The sequence below is a fragment of the Ambystoma mexicanum genome, chromosome 3q (genome assembly GCF_040938575.1).
Source record: "Ambystoma mexicanum isolate Mex_15411 chromosome 3q, UKY_AmexF1_1, whole genome shotgun sequence".
NCBI classification, from domain to species: domain Eukaryota; kingdom Metazoa; phylum Chordata; class Amphibia; order Caudata; family Ambystomatidae; genus Ambystoma; species Ambystoma mexicanum.
The window spans coordinates 986656595-986677041 of NC_090926.1; the positions used below are offsets into that span (position 1 = coordinate 986656595).

Consider the following 20447-nt stretch of genomic DNA (forward strand, 5'->3'; position numbering starts at 1 on the left):
CACCTCTCTGAATGCAATCCATTGACAGAGAAAGCACAGGACTGGATCGCCCTGTCCCAGTGACTTGGAGTCCTCCGCCCTCCCCACAGGAATACAGCAGGGACATTGCGAAAACGATGATGTGCAGAACTTCGGCAGGACCCGCAATGCTGGACTCGTGCAGCCTTTCCTTCTCAGACTCCCCCTCTTCTCGCACACGTGCTCTCGCCCAGACCCGCCCCCTGGAGCAGCGCGTTCTGATCCTCCGGCAACGCAGTCACTCCTTTACCATCGAGCCTGGGGAGTCCCCTCCTGACCACAGCATGAAGGGGAGTCTGTGGCAAGGTCGGACCACTGACCAAGGGGGTGCATCCGGGGAGGCGCCCAGCAGCCAACCAACGCCGCGCAAGCAGGTAAGCCCCATGCCATCCCTAACATCTGGCTGGCAGGGCTGCCCTTAAACCAGAGGCGCGCTCTGCCCACTATAGAACTCCATTAAAAAGTAGGGAGAACGCAACATATGTAATCCCCGCGTCACCCTGATATATGTTCTCATTCGGATGTTTTAGAGGTAATCATTGAATTGTTGCAATAAATGCTGTTGGCGGTAGAAATGTAATGCTCTAGTTGTCGCTCTTTACACACTCGCCAAATGCGTTGGTCAGTGTGTACCCAAGCCAATACAGAGGGCAAAGCACATGGGTTCGGAATGTCCTATACCTTCAGCTGTTCATGTTTTATCTTATTCAGTCATTGTTTGTAATTAGCCATGTTTAAACACGTGTTCTGGATGTAGGCCGTATGTGGCAGAAATGAAAAGCTATCACTGTCTGTAAAAGTAAATGAGTCGCGCTGCTGCACATCCGTCCTGGGTCTCTGCGCTTAGGAAACTGTTCAATGCAATACAGCTTCTTGTGATCTTGGACACAATGCGATCGCAGGAGAGGTTGCGGGATTAGTGCACACGGTTTGATGAGAGGCTGGGAACTGCGCGTATCTGGAGTGGCTTGCGCTCTGTGCGCAATGCTCCCACGGCCGTGTTACGTTCGGTTACAGGTGTATTGGTATAATACGTCTGTTGCCCGGATGAGGCTTAACACTGCGATAACCCGGGCTTTAAAAGAAGGCTATTCTGTGTTATGCACAGTTACTCTGCCTCGTATTCTGGCAGGCAGCATTTTGCTATGCTGTATATGGAATGGGCCCTGTCATGAGCTAGGCTATGCTTGGGCATATTGTGCTCTGCAATGCTATGCCGTGCTATGCCAAGCAGTGTTCTTTTGTGCTACGCCAATCCATATTATGCTATAGTATGTGATTGTAGTATATGCTATTTGAGGCTATGCCACGTTACTCTGTTTTATGTTGTTTCCGTGTTGACCTTGGTCTCATCGTCGCCCATGTAATGCCCGGTTGCGGGCTCCCTCTGATGCTCAGCTGTGGGTATGAAGGGTCACCACTGTCTGTGGGAATAAGCACAGAGACGAGCCCTTCGAAATGTGTTGCAAACAGTTCGTTTGGGCAGTTCATAGTTGGAACGCATGCTTTGCCGTGTGAAATAAGCGTGTGCACGCAGGTAGATTGCTGCTCCCCTGTAAGTAGCTCGGGCAGTGCACTCGATGCACACACAGCCAGCAACGCCTCGGTATTCCCCACTGGCTATGAATCGTGAATGCAACTGAAAAGACACACTGTCCCTTTAAGTGGCGGCTGTCCCTCTAAATAGGGGGAGCTGTCTTCCTCACTGTGTGCTGGTTCCGGCAGCAGGGACAGTGACATGCCACACCATCCCATGTACTGGCATGCCATCCTATGCCATAGGTTGTGTGGCATTTTGTTATGCTGTTCTGTATCGGGGGGTGATATATGCAATGGTTAGAAGGGGAATGTTTGATGTGTCTGTATATGAGGAGAGGTCTCTGCCCCTCCCCCAGTATGCACATGGTGTGTGTGTAAAGTCTGCAGTACATTATGGAAATGGCAAGTTAATGTGCATGTGTTATCATTCCCTCCACATCCAGTGATCACCTGCCACATCCCTGGCACATGGTGATATGGTGGAGGGGGCACGCGGTGTGCATGCCCAGGTACACGTATCGCACACGGCAGGAATCGCCATTTAATATCAGAGCTGGGGGCACTTTGGGCGTGAGCTAGAGCTGAAAATGCCCCCGTTTTCTCTTCAGGTACCTGGCATTGTTTGGCATTCCCTGGTAAATTTGATCTCTGACAGACTGTACAGCCCAGCATGAAGACCCCCAATGCATAACCGTGTTGCACATATGCCTCCGCAGCACGTGCAGTAATTACCCCAATGACCAGCTGCCAAGAGATAATGATCATCCCAGGGTGAGGTAGCCTAGCGGGTTGCCGTTCCTGCGCAGTTGGCACCTTCGAATCTGGGTGGTCCAGCGCCTCCTCGTGGAATATGATGCTGTCACCAGCCAGTGACAGTTGGACCATGCTACGGAGTATGCGGGGTACTTTGGGGCACTGCCACGGAGTCTGTGGGGTACTGACATGGAGTCTGCGGGGCACTGTCACAGAGTCTGTGGGGTACTGCCATGAGTCGGTGGGGCACTGCCACGGAATCTGTGGTGTACTGCCACGGAGTCTGTGGGGTACTGACATGGAGTCTGCGGGGCACTGTCACAGAGTCTGTGGGGTACTGCCACTGAGTCGGTGGGGCACTGCCACAGAGTCTGTGGGGTACTGCCACGAAGTCTGTGGGGCTTTGCCACGGAGTCTGTGGGGTACTGCCACGGAGCTGGTGGGGCACTGCCACAGAGTCTGTGGGGTACTGCCACGGAGTCTGTGGGGCTTTGCCAGGGAGTCTGTGGGGTACTGCCACGGAGCCGGTGGGGTACTGCCACTGAGTCGGTGGGGCACTGCCACTAAACGTGTGTTCTGCGTGACATTGTGACGTGGCGGCACCGCTGCAATACTGCAACAGGTTCATGTAATCACTGCAGGGATGGAAAACCATTTACAATGTCAAACTATTAATGTTATAAAATAAAATGAAAATCCCTCAACGCAACGTGAAGTATTGTCCTTGTATGTAACTAAGAACATATGTGACTTGATCGCCTGTATTATGTTACTGATTGTATTTGTAATGCAGATTTTATGATCTGTGGACTGTTCTCTGAATGTAATGTATTTTGTAATGATTTATGTGTTTCATGCTTTGATGGGCATTTGTGAGCAAGAACGGCACGCAAATGTCTGTTTTACACGCAAATAATGAAATGAATCGAGACCATTGCAATGTCCCGGCCGCAACACCTTGCCACATGTTGCACTACGCTTCCACCTGCCAAGACCACAGTGCTACTACTTTTTTCGGCACATTCCTACCACTGATTACGAACAATGCACCACGCAACTGCACCCGTCCACGCCGCCCCAGAAAACCTTTCCCTAGGATGCACTGCCCATTCCTTATTTTTTTTATTTTTTTATTGTGCATTTAGTTTAATTATAAACATTAAGCACATATCTTAATCAAAATAACAACAATTAAAACAATGTCAACTTTTTTTTTCTCCCTAAAAACAAGAATTAATAAATAAAGACTTAATCAGCATAAAATGAAAAATGTTATTGTCTCATAGACTCAATTTTCTTGATTGCAATGTTCCAAATGGCCCCAAACATTGATGACCAAAATTGGTCCTTACAGATATTATTAATTCTTCTAGCGTAGCCCCCATGACCCCTCAGTTAATTGTCTGCCAAAACAGGAGAAGCAGTGAGGACTCGTCGACTCGTTTCAATGTCTGATTGGCAAAGTCTGCATTGAAGATCTTGTGGCAATGCGTCCTGCCATGTACCTAGGTATTCTTTAGTAGGGAGAATATTAGCCGGGCGTACAATGTGATTCGCTTCAATTCACGTTACAAGCTTTACTTTGATAGCTGCTCATTTTGTTCCCCAAAAGCTCTGATAGGAAAATTGTATCTTTCCAGGCCGTGTAGCTTTTCTATATACATGAGGCAAGATCCCACTGCTGTGTTCAACGCTTTCCCAGATATAGGTAAGGCGGGGGCAGGGGGAGCAGACAACATTTTAAAATGGGCCGTTACACATCTTCCACCAGCCCTGCCTTTGACTGTACGTCATTGATAGCTGGAAACAGATCCACATGTTCTAATTAAGCATCACTGATAAACTCACAGATTGTGAGGATGCTGACACCTTCTCTACCGGTGCATTACTGAGCCCTCACCCAGGGATCTTCACCCCTTCTCTTCCGGTGCATTACTGATTCCACACCCAGGGATCGTCACATCTTCTGTACTGGTGCATTAATGATTCCACACCCAGGGATCGTCACATCTTCTGTACTGGTGCATTAATGATTCCACACTCAGGGATCTTCTCCCCTTCTCTTCCGGTGCATTACTGATTCCACACCCAGGGATCGTCACATCTTCTGTACTGGTGCATTAATGATTCCACACCCAGGGATCGTCACATCTTCTGTACTGGTGCATTAATGATTCCACACTCAGGGATCTTCTCCCCTTCTCTTCCGGTGCATTAATGATTCCACACCCAGGGATCGTCACATCTTCTGTACTGGTGCATTAATGATTTCACACTCAGGATCTTCACCCCTTCTCTTCCAATGCATTACTGAGTTCCCACCCAGGGATCTTCACACCTTTTCTATCAGTGTTTTACTTATTTCACGTCTAGGGACATTCACATCTTCTCTTCTCCTGCATTACTGATTATACACCAAGTGATCTTCACTGATTCTCTTCTGGTGTCTTACTGATATCACACCCAGGGATATTAACACCATCTCATCTAGCGTATTACTGGTTTCAAATCAAGGTACCTCCACACCTTCTCTATTTGTGCATGACTGATTTCACACCCAGGGATCTTCACGCCTTCTCTACCAGTGCATTGCTGATTTTGCACCTAGGCATCTTCACACCTTCGCTCCTGGTGCATTACTGAGTCCGCACCCAGGGATCTTCACACCTTCTCTACTGGTGCATTACTGATTTCGTACCAAGGCGTCTTCACACCGTCTCTATCGGTGATTACCGCTTTCACCCCCAGTCGTCTTCACCCTGCCTCTACCAGGGTTTTACTGATCGGGGTCTTCACACCTGCTCTATCAGTTATTACTGCTTTAACCCGCAGGGATCCTCACACATTCTCTCTGGTGCATTACTGATTCTACACCCAGGGTTCTTCACACCTTCTCTGCTGTTACACACATGGACCTTCACATCTTCTGTACTGGTTCATTACTGATTTCACACCCACGGATCTTCACACCTTCTCTACTGATGAATTACTGATTTCGTACCCAGGGATCATCACACCTTCACTACCGATGCATTTGTGATTTCACATGCATGGATCTTCACACATTTTCTATAAGTGTTTTACTTATTTCACATCCATGGACATTCATATCTTCTCTTCTGCTGCATTACCGAATTCACACCAAGGGATTTTCACTGATTCTCTTCTGGTGCATTACTGATTTCACACCCAGGGATCTTCACACCTTCTCTACCGGTGCATTACTGATTTCACACCCAGGAATCGTCACACCTTCTCTACCGGGCTATTACTGGTTTCACACCCAGGGATTGTCACACCTTCTCTACCGGTGCATTACTGAGTTCACCCTAAGGGATCTTCACACCTTTTCTATCAGTGTTTTACTTATTTCACATCCACGGACATTCACCTTTTCTCTTCTGCTGCATTACTGATTTCACACCAAGGGATATTCATACCTTCTCTTCTAGTGTATTACTGGTTCCACATCAAGGGATCTTCACACTTTCTCTATCTGTGCATGACTGTATTCACACCAAGGGATATTTAGACCTTCTCTTCTAGTGCATTGCTAGTTCTACATCAAGGGATCTTCACACCTTTTCTATCTGTGCATGACTGATTTCACACCCAGGGATCATCACACCTTCACTACCGATGCATTTGTGATTTCACATGCATGGATCTTCACACATTTTCTATAAGTGTTTTACTTATTTCACATCCATGGACATTCATATCTTCTCTTCTGCTGCATTACTGATTTCACACCAAGGGATATTCATACCTTCTCTTCTAGTGTATTACTGGTTCCACATGAAGGGATCTTCACACTTTATCTGTGCATGACTGAATTCACACCAAGGGATATTTAGACCTTCTCTTCTAGTGCATTACTAGTTATACATCAAGGGATCTTCACACCTTTTCTAACTGTGCATGACTGATTTCACACCCAGGGATCTTCACACCTTCTCTACCGGTGCATTACTGATTTCACACCCAGGGATCGTCACACCTTCTCTACCGGTGCATTACTGATTTCACACCAAGGGATCTTCACTGATTATCTTCTGTTGCATTACTGATTTCACACCCAGGAGTCTTCACACCTTCTCTATCAGTGATTATCACTCCCCCCCCCCCAGTTGTCTTCGCCCCGTCTCTACTGGTGCATTACTGATTTCATACCAAGGGGTCTTCACACCTGCTCTATCTGTAATAATTGCTTTCACTGCCAGGGATCGTCACACGTTGTCTCTGGTGCATTACTGATTCCAGACCCAGGGGTCTTCACTCCGTCTCTATCAATGGTTACTGCTGTGACACCCAGGGACCAGCACATCGTCTGTACCTGTGCATCACTGATGTAAAGATAGAGAATCTCAGACCCTGGGAATTGTACATCATACATGTAATTCCCAAGGACCCTCACGCTGTCTCTAAAGGTGTATTACTGCTATCACACTCAGGGACCTGTCACTTCCTCTGTACACGTGCAGCAGTGATACAGAGGCTAGAGGCAGGGGTAGATGTGATGCGTTAGTCACATGGTGTAGCTGTAAGGAGTTTCTTGAAACAAAGTGTAACCAGTCTTTTTTCACACTATGGTATAATTGTTTGAACTTGAAAGTATAAACTTGTTTTATTAGCCGATTGTGAGAAGGTGCTGTGATATTGTATACAGAACTAGATCTCAACTGATCATGAGATTGTGGCAATCGTGAGTGTTACGTTATGTTCAATTCTGAACTGACACGTGTTTTACTGATGTGGCTTCATCAGGACTTTTTAGTGCATGGTAAGAATTTGGTGCTTTTACACAGCAACCCGTGGTCAATGATTCATGACCGCCGTCCCTGTCTCTGATTGAATAGGGGCCAATGGTCTCAGTTTCTCTGTCAGGAATCTTTGAAAGCCCAGTTTTGCAGGGGGGGATCGTGTCTGGGGAGAAAAGGATGAGGTACTTTGTAAGCAGAGTGCAGATTCTGCAGGTAGAGTTATACCTTAGTCCTTCTTTGTCTTCCATTACTTCTCCGGGAACAGATCGATGTATGCTTCACTCCTTGCCTCCAGCGTATATTCAGTACTGATTTGCCTCAGTCAAATCAGCTTGATAGAAAGCCAGCCTCTGCCAGCCAAACCAAACAATAACAGCGCGACAAGGTGGCACCTTTGCTCACCTCTGTGTGTAAACATTACTGATATCAACTTAGAGATGCTCAGACCTCCTGTGCCTGTCACCAACATGTCTCACTTCACCATGGGTGCATTACTGATACCTCCCACAGGGACTCTTACACCGACTGTACCTGTGCATCTCCAATATTACTCGTCACACTATCTGTGCATTACTGATATCTCCCACAGGGACCCTTACACCGTTTGTACCTGTGCATCTCCAATATTACTCGTCACACTATCTGTGCATTACTGATATCTCCCACAGGGACCCTTACACCTTCTGTACCTGTGCATCTCCAATATTACTCGTCACACTATCTGTGCATTACTGTTTTCTCCCACAGGGACCCTTACACCGTTTGTATCTGTGCATCTCCAATATTACTCGTCACACTATCTGTGCATTACTGATATCTCCCACAGGGACTCTTACACCGACTGTACCTGTGCATCTCCAATATTAGTCGTCACACTATCTGTGCATTACTGATATCTCCCACAGGGACCCTTACACCGTTTGTACCTGTGCATCTCCAATATTACTCGTCACACTATCTGTGCATTACTGATATCTCCCACAGGGACCCTTACACCGTTTGTACCTGTGCATCTCCAATATTACTCGTCACACTATCTGTGCATTACTGATATCTCCCACAGGGACCCTTACACCTTCTGTACCTGTGCATCTCCAATATTACTCGTCACACTATCTGTGCATTACTGTTTTCTCCCACAGGGACCCTTACACCGTTTGTATCTGTGCATCTCCAATATTACTCGTCACACTATCTGTGCATTACTGATATCTCCCACAGGGACTCTTACACCGTCTGTAACTGTGCATCTGCAATATTACTCGTCACACTATCTGTGCATTACTGATATCTCCCACAGGGACCCTTACACCTTCTGTACCTGTGCATCTCCAATATTACTCGTCACACTATCTGTGCATTACTGTTTTCTCCCACAGGGACCCTTACACCGTTTGTATCTGTGCATCTCCAATATTACTCGTCACACTATCTGTGCATTACTGATATCTCCCACAGGGACTCTTACACCGACTGTACCTGTGCATCTCCAATATTAGTCGTCACACTATCTGTGCATTACTGATATCTCCCACAGGGACCCTTGCACCTTCTGTACCTGTGCATCTCCAATATTACTCCTCACACTATCTGTGCATTACTGTTTTCTCCCACAGGGACCCTTACACCGTTTGTACCTGTGCATCTCCAATATTACTCGTCACACTATCTGTGCATTACTGATATCTCCCACAGGGACTCTTACACCGTCTGTAACTGTGCATCTGCAATATTACTCGTCACACTATCTGTGCATTACTGATATCTCCCACAGGGACCCTTACACCTTCTATACATGTGCATCTCCAATATTACTCGTCACACTATCTGTGCATTATTCATCTATCCCCAGGACCTTCACAGCCTCTGTACCTGTGCATCACAAATATCACTTCAAAAGGCCCTTTGATGCCTACATCGCTGAGCTCAGCACACGAACTGCCCACATCCTTTGTACTTGCACAACATCAACCCTCAGGAAGGGGAAGGATGTAACGAGACAGAGAAAGGAGTAGTCCAAATCTCCCCAAGGTCAGGTTGAGTGGGTCCTGCACAAGGAAACCAATGGCTCAGAGAAAGGTACCCAGCCTCGCCCTGCAGGAACCGATAGCTCAGCTCTGCACTGAAGATGGTGGGCAAATATGCGACTTAGACAGACAGAGTAAAAAAAGAAATAAACAAATAAGTGGTACACATTTACACCCATTCAAAGCCTAAGCATAACTTACATGTAAAGCATAGAACCTGATGAAAACCACAACAAAGAATCATCGAAGCCTCTTTGTATTGGATTATGTTATGCTAACTGTTATTTATTGAGCTCAATATTTTACAGAAAGAGGTCTATTGGTGCTAATAATTGGCAACCTTCCGGCAACCTGGCATTACTCTAAAAAGAACCTGGACGTGGCATTACCAGTAAAAAGAAAGGTTTTGGGTTTGTTTCTGTAGCAAACATCCAAAGTCAACCTGAGGGCAAGGGGCTAGGAAATCAATTTCCAAAACGTGGGGTAAAACAAAGTGTCATCCCCCCACCCCCTGCGTGTTCACATTTGATAGATGGTGTGCAAGGCAGAAAATGACCTGCTGGCAGTAGCAACCTCTCTGGGTCAGAAGTGGATGCAGCCTTTGGTGCTGGTGGTGCAGGGGGAGTGGAAAATAGGGCGCTAGTGGGAAGCTGGAGGGTGCACTGGGCACCAGGGAGGAGCCAGTGAGGGCTGCCGCCTGCCCCTCTTTGCCCCTACCCTGGCTCTGCCACTGCTCTGAGTAGCAAAGGTGAAATCCATCAACCATGAATGAAGGAGATGAATCGTAGAACTAATCTGTGAAACACTGAGACGATATTAAATCCGATCCTCACACTCTGAGGATCATACACAGGATCCTCTGGGTGCTAGGAAGCCGATGAAAGGTGCAGGATGATGAGGTGGAAGAGTAGTGTGGCTGATTGAGCAGAATTGCTGTCGCCGCTGACTATATGCACTCTTTGAAGCATATAAATAGAATATTTAGGGAGGGCCATTTGGCCTCTGCAAGCATAATCAAACCTGATCATCACCAATGCCAGGGTAGCTTCAATAAACTGTGTGGTTAACATATGCCTGAGTGTTTCCTTATGGCACTTCCAAACTTGCACTACCTGGCTGATTTGTTCACCGAAAGAGAACTTTTCATCTAGGGTTGTTCCACAGTTCTTCGAGGGTGGCAGAGCCTGTGCAGGGTGACAATAGTCAAGTATAGACAAAGGACTGCTGGGACCAAGTTCAAGCACATCCGTCATGCAAGGGTTGAATTGAGATCATTCATAATTGTCCATACATCAATGCAATGTAGACAGTTCTTCAGTGTCTCCATAACTGTCTTAAGGTCGTATTGGACTTTTCTAGCCACAGTCACATCTCTGTGTTACCTCCTTAATTAAAGAAGCTTCGACCATATGACTGGACAATATGGATTAGGATCAGAAGGTGTATGTTGCATGAGAGGGCAACAAGGATGAGCGATTCAGATCAAGCAGTGAAATATGCTGTCTCGCTACTGTACATTGACTACCCTTATATAATGAGGATGGTGTGCAAAACAATGGCTGGACGTTGCTACTGGGGGTTTGGCAAGTCTGGCATGTCTAAGTCTAGTAGTCTGGCTTCCAGGGCTGGACTGCCCCACCGGGACACCGGGACACCCCCCGGTAGGCCTCTGGCCTCATAGGGCCTCTTTGGTACGGAAGAGAAGGATACACGCCTTGGTGGTTTCTTTGGAATTGGCTGCTACAGGCGCTGCATATTTTTGTTGTCTTCATTGCAGGGCTGATGGCGCGCACGTGCGCTGGAGGGCCTGGGCACTGGGGAACTGCATGTGACTTGCACACACATTGAGCAGGTCAGGTTGCAGGCAGCAGCCGTCCCTACGGGAGTGAGGCCTTCAGCTGGAGACTTGAAGGTAAGCAGACGCTTTTAATGAAAGCAGTGCAGTGTGCCACGAAATACACACAAACGTCTGATTGCAATTTTCCATGCTGGCGAAAGGCCTCTGGCGTGCATTTTTATTTTTATTTTCGGTGGTACTGTCCATTTTAAAAATATGCGTGAGGGTCACAGCGTTGCACTGCACACTGCAGCACTGCAGCACTGCAGTCTGCCCGGAAAACCAGTGCCCGAGACAGCAACTTAAGCAGGCACACGGATTTCGGGCAGGCAGGGAGCGGGATGAGGGGGGGAGATACCCAACCAGGAAGACATTATTTTACACGCAGAACAGAAATAAAATAGAGATTGCGAACTGTGAAGGGTTTCAGCCAGGGAAAGGCTCGTGGTGGGATGATCTGGTGAAGAGCAGAGTCACGCACTTTTAAGGGAGTCTATCTGTAGAACTGGAGGTCACTGGGTAATCCTGCAGTCAGAAGTGGAAGCGATGTGAGCAGAAATGGTCCCAGTGCAACAGCAAAGGGCGAATAATGAAGTGGCATAATGCTTTACAGTTATTTTTAACACACACTGACATACTTCGAAGGTAATGTGTTTATGCCCTTAATTTACGGATTTTGAAGACTAGAATCCCTATTCATGTGTGCACGAATCTCTAAACACAAAGGCAAAACACACATACACATGCGCCACCACGCAAAACACAAACGTGATTTCAGTGTGCATGATTTTGTGTGGAGAGTTCATGTACTTTTCTCCGCAGGCACCAAAGTTATGTGTCTCGAACAATTCTCTGGTTAATCATAACTGCACACGTGCTATCACCATCTCTGTAATATTATCGTGTTATGGTTGCATGACACTTTACATAGAAAAATAAGAAAACGAACACTCCTGCCATGATGGTTCATGGACATTTGCATGTGAAAAATGAATGTGTCCATTTTCATTTTCTAGAATTCTGACATACAGCGATCCCTTTCCTGGAACTGGTGCACACCAAAGTCATTTAAACAGCATTGCCAATGCCAACAGTTTTGGCTTTTGTGTAGGTATGGGAAGACACTCAACAGGCACAGCCGTAGTGTTATATTATCTACCCATTGTTGGTAGCAGCTGCAAAAGGTGCAAGTACCTGGGCATCTAATGACAGTGCCTGATAAAAGCGTAAACGTATACACTAACCAAAGATGTTGGTTTTTACAATGCTTGTTTTGAACAGGATTTCAGTGGCTTTGCCAATGCTCGTTTTTAACAGGACTTCAGAGAAGGACATGCAGAGTGCTTATAAATCGAGTCCTGAAGGCAGGCCTGGTAAGTCATTTTGACTACACCAGTGGCGTGTTTACAGCTCCAATTAAGTCATTAACTCTCAGAAGACTGCTTTGAACAAACACTGGCAGGCACTTTGAATGTAAAGTCTGATGAAATTGAATGTAAAGCCTGATGGAAGGGCTTGATGAAAGCGAACTCAAAGAGTTCCCAGAAGGAGGTGTTTTGGGCGGGCAGAGGCAGGAATGAGTGCGAATGTCCATAGGGATTAGCATGGGCAGGCAATGGGTGGGCACATAACCAAACCCCTGCCGAGTACCACCCTGATTCATGGAATTATTTGTGTGTAAAACGGGGATTTGCGTGCCATTCTGCCCGCAAATCCCTGTTTGATGAATGGGGATTGGCGGGCAGAATGGCATGCACATCACCAGGGGTGGACTGGCTGCTGAAAATGTGTAATATGGGGCCACTTTGAAAATTATTTCCAGGGCCTCTTTTTATTTCCAGTCCACCCCTTCTGGCTTTACTCGCCTGGGACTCTGTGCAGCTATTTAGATCATTCCTTGGGATGTCTTGTTTTCCTCTGCAAAGCCTCCAATGGAAATCAGCATGGTTGCTGCTTTTGGCCATCCCCCATGTTAGACTGGCACTCACCCAATGAGTAATCCACATTGACGGGCCACGACCTAGCATAATCAAACTGGAGGGGAACAGGGAAACACAGCAATCTTTCATATGCCTCAGTACCATTGCCCCACTAGACGAAATGAATGGCTGCAAACCAGAGAGAGGGCTCTTAACCGGAGGCGGCACTCAGTATAACTCAGTTTTGCTATTTCTGGATAAGAGGGATTTCATTAACCTCAAGGTAAGGTGATACATAGCTGACAAAGTTTAAACCTTCCTTGACCCGTAGGGCAAAGATTGATTGGAATGGGGAGTCATTTTCCTTCTGCCGCCCTGAATGCCCCCAATGCTTCCTCTGCCCCCTGTGGGAGGCAGGCGGCCAGGACTGGTGCTGCCATTTGCTTCCTGATACACCTTTGTCTTTTGCAAGAGGAAAGGTCCCCTGGGGTGAGCTGAATTGCAGCAATTGAGTGAAAACACCTCTTTTTTACTCTCACAATGTTGTTTATTCTTCACATCAAGTATTAATAAACTACAGAGGAACACCAGGGAAATGAGCCTGAGAGCAACCCGGACCAGGGTAGAGACGCGTGGTACAGTGGTGCTCTATGTTCCTATGGCCGCAGAATCCCTCCTGTCGGTGGCGCATGTGTGAAATCCCCCGGAAGGGGATGGTAAACAGAAAAGGGTAGAGAAAGACACACAACTAACTACCTCCTCGCCTAACAATAAACAAAGGAAATCAATGAACTGTGCAGGCAGTTTCTTGGGTGTTGTGGAGGAGAAGTGGTTCTAGTCATTACACTCTGGTGGCCGCGTGCATGTTCTTCTCTTGACTTCTAATGCGGTCCTTTTGGTCTTCATGCCCGGGAATGCATATTGACCTGTTAGCACCTCCCTCTCCTCTGTTTCCTGTGTGTGAATGATTCTTAGAGTGCTAATCACTGCAATCACTCCTTCTGAAGCAGTGCAACTCTCTACATGTTCTATTGCCTGCCAGATTCAACTCCTGTGCATTTCTCACCAATGCTTTTTTAACTTGGTAGTTAGCAGTTCATGTTGGAGTCTGTCAAGGTTTTCGAGTCATAGGCTTTGTTCTTGGTTACCGCTTCTTTGCGTTATTGTTGCCGGGGCTCCATTTTCACTCGCATCTCCTCTTACACAAGTCCTCATAGAAGGTTGAAGGGTTTGAAGCGTGCAGCGCAGGAGACGGCACACCTTGTTTCTTTGAAAGCAGTATGGCATTTGCATCCCTGACCTTTCTCTAGGGGTCTGAACATGGATCCAATTTATGTTGAGAAGTTTAGAATACGTTTTAGGTAAAATTTGTTAAGACTTATGAAGGATTTGAGCTGATCCGTGTTGACTGGGCTGGAGGCGTGTATGATGGATGTTTCCATGGTGTGCTTTGGTCTTGTGCCATTGCTGGATATGGTATACCTCAAATATACCAATGGTTGGGTCTTCCATATGCATTTCTCTCAGTTTCAATCTTGCTCTACACATCTTTGGAGTTTGGTCTAGAAGGTTTAGTTGTGTTCCTCAGTGTCATCTACCTGGATATCATCCTGGAAGCACACTACATTGGTATGATTCATTAATAGCAACATCACATATAAGAATATTGGGGCAGCTGATGACAGACGCAATGGGATCCTCGTGCCATGACGCGCCCCCAACAGCATGAGGAATGAGCAGAGTGCTTTGGAGTCTTTGTGCCGGATAATCTGATTATGTCTTTTGCATGTCTACATTTGAAAATGATTTAACCTTTCTTAGTAGCAACATAATTCTGAGATTTTGGGAAGTGGGTAATAGACCATTACTTTGCTAAAACATAACAAGTAGACATCTAATATCAGATCTCCCCTTGCTACTGCTATATTGTAAAAATGGACTGAGCCATTGAGTTGCTTTGGCTGGCTCGATGGTGTCTTAATCTCATCTACGAGTTCTTGTAATTCATAGCACAACATGATGACATTGTGCTTAAAAGGTAAACTGGTTTCTTATGCCACTGGACTCCAGCCTCTAAGAGCAGGACCATGACTGGGTATTGAACCCATGCTGCTCAGTGTAGACTTGTTTCCAAGACAAGCACGTTGCCCCAGTGCCATTCTCCCAACATGTTTCAAGCTTCTGACTACACTTTCATCCTTATGCAATGTCTGCAATCATATACACATCCCAGGTCTTTCCTAACCATAGACGCTTTCAGTGTCATCACGAGGTGGGGAGTTATCACATAGGGCCTCATTACGAGTCCCCTTTGAGGGGAAACATGGCAGTAAAATGGCACTAATAGAATGACTGCCTCCTTACCACCAATTTTACACACTGCCAAATTCCCACCTTGGAGATGAAGTGAAGGATTTACCATCATACTGCTAGAGGTAAACCCTCCATCTAACATCCAAAAATCATTGGATTTACTGTGGCAGAATTACCGGTCGTGGTAAATTCAAAGTAGTCTCCATGGAGTCCTATGCACTTCAAAAATGGGGACTAGCACTGCTATTAGCCCACTTATGATGCCGTGGTAAATCCAGGAGTGTGAGTGGTGGCTATTGTAAATATGTTAGGTGGAAACACCAATGGGATTACAGCCAAAGACGTAATTTGGTTCATAAACTTGCAGTGCCCTTTTCCTTCCACCACATTGTTGTGTTTATTCTGAGTTCCGCCTTTTCCTTCCACCCCATTGTTGTGTTCATTCTGAGTTCTGCCTTTTCCTTCCACCACATTGTCGTGTTCATTCTTAGTTCCGCCCTTTCCTCCCACCCCATTGTCGTGTTCATTCGGAATTCTGGGCCTCATTACGAGGTTGGAGGTAAGTGACGGTCCTTACCGGCATGGAGCAAATACCGTGTCCGTGTTGTCTAGAGGCTGCTATTAGAGGGCTATTATGACTTTGCGGGCACGAGCTTTGCGACATGCCGGTAACGACCTTACCGCCATGCCGCAAAAGACCCAAAAATCACCCTTACCGGCATAGTTTGAAGCGCAGATAGCCCCACCGCCATCCATGCCTCCGGCATTAGCGGTTGCCTCTATCAGCGATGAACGCTAATAAACACAATCCATTGCCATCCTCTGTAACCAGGACCCATATCACCACCACACCTGTTCCAACATATACTGCAGCATTTTACAATGCCCAAGGCACTAAATTAAGGCGCTGCGCGCTTGCGCAAGGAGCGCTTCTCAGAAGAGGATCTCAACATGCTGGTAGATACCTTGGCAGAAAATGGAGATGTTGTCTTCTCCAATGACATGCAGTGACCTACAGTGATGTGGAAAAAAGAGATGGGGGTGGAGGGGGCGCAGAAAGTGAGTGCCGTTGGCACCACCCCTCGCACAGTGAAAGATGTCCGGTAGCGCTGGGACGACCTGCACTTACACGTCCGCAACATCATCTATGCTAACCGTAGCCAGGGGATGGCAATAGGTGGTGGTGCTGCCTCCCCCATACAGATGACTCGCTGGGAGGAGACCTTTGCGAGCACCATCAGGATGGAGGCAATCGAGGGAGTGGGGGACATGGAGCGTGGAGCCCCGTCATCACCTGATGCAGGTAGGTATCCCAAATGAACCACTGTAAAGAATAACACAATGATGTCCCCCTGAACTGACAGTGCAATATTGCAAAGCAGGGTCCACCAGACACATGTTTGCAAGACTGCCTACAGGCAGTGCACAGCACCATCTTGTCCACATGCATGATGCACCCCATATATGTTTCATCCCAGACGCATCCCTGCATGACCCACTGAATAGGCAAGCAATCCGTATGTCACTACCCCAACGCCAATTACCTGCCATTCCATAGAAATGCAGCTACCCCAATGCATGCCTGATGTATGTAGACCCATCACCAATAGTCTCCCTCTGTTGGACCCCCACAGGCACACAATCTGAGAGTGGAGATCAGGACCCCCGGGAGGATGCTGCGACACCAGCCAAGAAGTCCAGGGGCATGGAGGGAGGCAACCGTCCCTCAACATCCAGGGGAAGAGGGCAAACTGGACTACTGCGCAAGTCCAACCCAACCCAGGAACCTACAGCACAAATGTGCATTAGGGACACCACCACAGCACCCACACCAGCCACATCCACACAGGAGCAAGTGGCTGAAGGCACGGTATCCACTGCAAGCAGTACTGTCGGGGAGACAGGTGCCACGGCAGCTGTGTCAGATGATGAACAACACACTCCGACACCCATAACACCTACTGCTACAGGCCCCCAGCAGTCACCCCAACTCTCCCCACCCAGCAATCAGTATACCAGCAGCCATGAGCTGTCTGCTGTGGAGTCATGGGCAGGGAGCTTCAGCCCCACGGAGAGCATGCTTGAGGCCCCAACCATTCCGCATGCACCATCAACATCCGCCAGTGTCCGGGACAGGCAGGAGGGTGTAAAAAAAAAGGGGTGTAGGTGCAGCCTGCCACCCCGAACTCATGAAAACTGGTGGTGCATGCAAGTGCACACCATGTGTGGGGAAGTTGAGGGGGAGGGGGAGAGGGTGTGTGGGGAAGTTGAGGGGGTAGGGGAGGGGGGAGAGGGTGTGTGGGGAAGTTGAGGGGGAAGCGGGAGAGGGTGTGTGGGGAAGTTGAGGGGGGAGAGGGTGTGAGGGGTGGAGGGCTTGTGTTATATTTCTTCAATACACCTTTTTGTGAAATCAGAATTCACATGAGCGGACATAGCTTACTGTGTACGTGTGATTCATTGGTGAACAGTGTACAGTGTCCATGTCCCTGACACACCCAGTGCCCTGAGTCCCACCTCCATGTCACACTCCGCATCCATGTGTGCTAGAGACATTGGTTAATCAAAGTCTGACACACGGCATGTCCCTCCTGTGCATCACTGCCTCCCTGAAGTTCAGCCCCATCTCCACCCTCCTCATCCTCATCGTCAGGTGGTTGCAGTTCAGCGTCAGGGGGCAGAGGCACATTCCGTCTGATGCACATATTGTGTAGCATGACACATGCCATGATGATCTTGCCCACCTTCTCATGCCCGTACAGGAGTTCCCCACCAGACCTGCTGAGGTAGCGAAACCGTGCCTTCAAAAGGCCAAATGTCTGCTCAATCACCACATGGGTACGTGAATGCGCACGATTGTAGTCCTCTTCTTGCCTGTTCTGCGGGTTCAGGACTGGGGTAAGGAGCCACCTCTTCAAGGGATAGCCTGCATCACCTGCATGTGTGCAGCAATGGTTATGTGTAAGTGATCACATCATATGGGACCTGTATCAATGACACCATAGCATGCATTTATTTCCTGTTTGCACCCACATATCCATGCATGAATAGAGCCTCATGATGTAACTGCAATGTGTGAATTCATCTGATCAACAGGTGTGCGTGGCATCATCTATTGGGCGCAGGGGTGTCCTATTCCTTGTGAGTGCTCATGCACTGTGGTAGTCCACGCCGGTTATTCCCATGATCTGGGTGATGTGTAGTCAATTGTGTGCTTTCTTCCTGTCACTGTTGATGGCAGACTCATGATGATCTCACTCTGTACGACAGATGTTGACATGCTGTTTTGGTGTACCTCTGTGTTGGTGTAGGGGTGTGTTCATGCATTTTGCCCTCATGTGACTCCTTTGTATGCAGTAATGGACAACTGTCTTTTTTGATGATGGTATTTGGTGTTGTGCATTGGCCATACTAATTGCTTGTCGCTGCATTGTGTTGCGGGGGCTACGGTCTGATTATGTGCAGTGTACATATTGATGGCTATGGAATGGATGTAGCACTGCATCATTTTCATGGTAGGGCCGCATAGATCTTGCATTTTGGGGTCAGGTTTCAGGTACAGTCTGGCCTGCTTTGGGGTATGAGCATGGTCCATCCTCTTAGGTACTCTCAGCCAGGTGAAGTATGCATCTCCCCCCCATCTCATTCATGTGAAGTATGCATCTCTCCCCGCCCCCATCTCAGCCAGGTGAAGTATGCATCTCTCCCCCCAATCACCTACCCACATCGCGATGCAATGAGCCTGACATGCAACTCACCGAGTAACCAGGATCTGTGCCCTGTGTGTCGCTCCATGTAGCGTGGTATCATGGAGTTACGCATGACCATTGAATCATGGGTTGATCCGGGAAATCGGGCGCAACGATGTGTGATGATCTTGTTTGAGTCACATACCATTTGCACGTTGATGGAGTGGTATAACTTACGGTTGCAGTACACTGCCTCCATGGCATGTGGGACCACCAATTCAACATGGGTGCAGTCGATGGCGCCAATGCAACCAGGGATGCCGGCCAGTGAATGGAAACCAACTTTGGTGTTGGATATCTCCTGGGCTGTCTGTGGTAGAAAAATGTGGTCGCCTGTGTGCTTCAGGAGGGCATCGAGCACTTGGTTCAGCGTACATGAGAATAATGGTTGTGATATGCCATGCATCTGTCCTACTGTGTGCTGGTAGGTGCCTGTGGCCAGGAAGTGGAGCACATACACCACCTTCAGTAGAGGGGGGATGGCGGTACGGATGTCTATGAGGCTGGCAATGTCGTTTTGTATCATGTCCACAATGGTGGTGATGGTGTCCCGGTCCAGACGGTACAGGGTGTGGACCCGCTCAGGGGTTAGGCTGAATGGATTGGCTCTGATTCGAGGGATTAGGGGCTGCCTGTGTGGTACAACTGCCTGTAATGGTGGTGCAGACTGTGCCTGCCTCACCCTCCTTCTCCTCCTGCGTCTCCTCTGTGCTGCCTGTTGTTGTTGTTGTTGTTGCTGGAGTTCCACTGCAATCATGTCCTCCAGCCCCAGCATTGCTACAGGTATTGGAAACATTTTTGTGTGTGACTGGGTGTGGGAAGGGGTGGGGTATGCTCCTTTTGTGCTAGCCCAGTCTATATTGCCTCCACCTGTGATGATTGTGTGCACCTGTGGCAGTTGGGAACACTGCACATGGCCGTTTACGGGTGGTCCGCGATGCCGGTATTTGCTCCATGCCGGTAAGGTACTTTTCTGTCTTCTGTAGGCCATTATTAGCATGTCTGCATTACTTGTGTTCAGCTCCTGTTTACGCCATGTCGCTATTGCCGGCATGTGAGGTCGCGTGCCCGCGTCCATGGCGCTATTAGAGGCACCGTTATTTACGGTACCGCTAATAGCGGGTTGGTGGGTCGTAATGGACCGTAGCAGTAAACGATGCCAGTAATCTTTTACCGACATCGGTTTTCCCTTACCTCCAACCCCGCAATGAGGCCCATTGTCATGTTCAATCTGAGTTCCGCCTTTTCCTTCCACCCCATTCTCGTGTTCATTCCGAGTTCCGCCTTTTCCTTTCAACTCCATTGTAGTGTTCATTCTGAGTTCCACCTTTTCCTTACACTGAATGTTGTGTTCATTCTGAGTTCCGCCTTTTCCTTCCACCCCATTGTAGTGTTCAATCTGAGTTCCGCCTTTTCCTTCCACCCCATTGTTGTGTTCATTCTGAGTTCCGCCTTTTCCTTGCACCCCATAGTAGTGTTCAATATAAGGTCGGCCTTTTCCTTCCACCCCATTGTTGTGTTTATTCTGAGTT

At 47.8% G+C, this 20447-nt stretch overlaps 1 protein-coding gene across 1 annotated transcript in view; it reads left to right on the forward strand.

Moving 5' to 3' along the window:
* The first annotated feature begins 251 nt into the window (after positions 1-251).
* GPR142 (G protein-coupled receptor 142) overlaps positions 252-20447 on the forward strand; it is a 338008-nt gene continuing 317812 nt past the window's right edge. The window contains exon 1 of the mRNA XM_069655133.1: positions 252-392. The gene's annotated coding sequence lies outside the window, so the exon portion shown is untranslated. The remainder of the gene's footprint in view (positions 393-20447) is intronic.